This window comes from Chionomys nivalis, chromosome 21, assembly GCF_950005125.1.
Source record: "Chionomys nivalis chromosome 21, mChiNiv1.1, whole genome shotgun sequence".
NCBI classification, from domain to species: Eukaryota; Metazoa; Chordata; class Mammalia; order Rodentia; family Cricetidae; genus Chionomys; species Chionomys nivalis.
The window spans coordinates 5,990,001-5,992,500 of record NC_080106.1 but is presented as its reverse complement, the minus strand read 5'-3'; positions in this window follow the sequence as shown (position 1 = coordinate 5,992,500).

The window sequence follows — 2,500 nt, the reverse complement described above, 5'->3', positions numbered from 1 at the left end:
AGCCGGGCTCCAGGGCCAGCAGCAGTCGCCAGCCAGCCCTACCCACCGACCTTGTCTCCCTCGTCTCCCGTTCCTCATCATCGGGCACCCTCACCGCGCCCCAACCGTGCCCCTGGCAGGTTTGTTGGCCCGCAAGCTGGCTCCTCCCTTGCCCGCCCTCGGCCTCCCTCGGTGGGGTATCCACGGGTGTCGGCTTTGACAGGGCCTCAGGGACTTCCAGGGCACGGGTCGGCTTTGGACCCCGACTCTCCCTCCACCTGGGGACTGTTGCCAGGTAGAGAGCCAGCTCCTGGCCTCTGTCGTCCCGCGGGCCACTTGTGTCCCCTCTGGTGGAGGCGTGGCGGTTGGGTCCGGGGACATGGGCGGCGCCCGGGAAGGGGTGATGGTGGGGATGGGGTGGGACTGGGATGGGGTGGCATGAGGAGTTCGCCGGGGAGGTGCCCAGATAGGCTCAGGCAAAGCGGTCGGATCGCTTGGGGCATCCTTCCAGACACTGTCTTGCTGGTGCCCTACCTACGGTGGTGTCTCGACGGGTCTGGTAGTGGCTAGGCGCTAGTCTCTCATCATTGGGGAACTGTAGTTTCCTCCTAATCCTCCTCCTCCTCCACCTCTTCCTCTACCTGTCCCCCCCCCCCCCCCCGCTCCTGCTCCTGCTCCTCTTCCTCCGCTCCCCAGAGTAAGCCCCTCCTCCTGGAGAATCTAGAAAGCCTGGGATTGGGTCTCTCTAAGAGACTGTGTGCCTGTGCGCGCGCGCGCGTGTGCTTCCTCGCCGTCCAGAGAAACCTTGGGTTCTCTCTTTGGAACTTGGAATGCCAGCTCCCAAGATTCCAGTTCTGCCCCAAGTCCACCCCCACCCCCAGTCCCACCCCTATCCCCTATCGTCAGCCAGCGGGGCCATCCAGTCCCCCATTGAAGATGCCTCCCCGTGATGTGGGCGGCACGCCCGCCCTGCGCGTGGGGGAGAAGAGAAAAAGGCAGGCTGTCCAGCGTGGAAGATGCTCCTGGGCCGACCGGTGGGGCCGAGGGAACTTGGAACTGGGTCTTGGCGCTCTCTGCTCGTGGACGGTGGCGGCGGGGGCAGGTCCCGGGCCAGAACTCTCTTGGGCTATGTATCCTTATTTCCAACGGGCCACCCGGCATCCCCCACCTACCGCTCCTTCCATCAAGGAAGAGTCAAGAAGGCACGTCTGTTCCTTCTGCACCCACCTCTGGGGCTGAGCAGGACCTTCCTGAGCCTGGACTGTCATAAGGATGCTGTCGACTGGCATCTGAAACTGTCAGCACAGCACAGCACAGGACAGCACAGCACAGCACAGCACAGACCTCTCGGCTTGGCTCTGGGTGATAGATAGATAGATAGATAGATAGATAGATAGATAGATAGATAGATAGATAGATAGTTCCACCGGAGGGCTTAGGTGGAACAGCGCCTGAGCGTCCAGCTTCTTGACTCCATGCCCATCTTGGACCTCGGTGGTTGGCCTCCATCTCACAGATTCCATCCCTGCGCCCAGGCCTTGGCCTCTCAGGTTGGGTTCAGGAGGCAACCAACTGTTGATATCTGGCATCCCATCCCACCGGGGACAAGCCCACCAGCCGAGCGAGCCCTAGAGGGCACCCGTGCGTGGGAGCTGCCCCTCGTGCACGCGCGCATGCCCCTAGGCACTCGGGCCGGCGCACAAGCATACACACACACTCGAAACACACTCAAGCACGCGTGTAAGCACGCACGCGATCGGAGCCTACAGATAGACACGCAAGCACGTGGACACCCAGACGTACATCCACACGGGCACGCACGCACGCACAGCACACACAATCATGCAAGAATGCACACACTCCCGAGCAGAGACAAAAGCAGGCAAAACCCCAGACACGCATACGCACGCACAAGCATGCACGCACAACACACACACACAAACACAAAGGAGCCTAATGAGACCTACACGAAGACACGTGCACCCACATGGGGCTTCTCACATAAGCACGCACATTGCACATTACACACAGGCAAGCAGGCACACAGGCACGCAGGTGGGCGCACACCCCATCCCCGGGAGTGGGTGGGTGGAGCCTGCTTGCTCTTAGACCGCGTCCACCGCGTGCATTGCGTGGAGGGGGCGTGGCGATCTCTTCCTGAATGCATACACAGTGTTGTGCTGTGCGGGGCTGCTATGCCAGGCGCCCCTCGCCCCTCGTCCCTCGTCCTTCGCCCCTCGCTCCGGCTCCCGAGGGCCTGCCAGTGCCCGTCCAGCTCCCACCCGTGACACCCACCCCACGCAGCGAGTGAGTCTTCACTTCCTTCAGTGGTCCTGGCATTCCTTCCCCACTCGGGTGTTTTCCCTCGTGGGTGGGTTTCCTGCGTGCCTGAGGGCTCTGAGCGGTGGGTGGATTTGGAACCTTGTGAGAGGTGCGCCCTCTTTCCGGGGTGCGGATTGTCCTGGTGGTGTCCTGGTCCGGGCTGGCCATCGGCCCGCGGTCGCGAAGGCCAAAAGGGGCC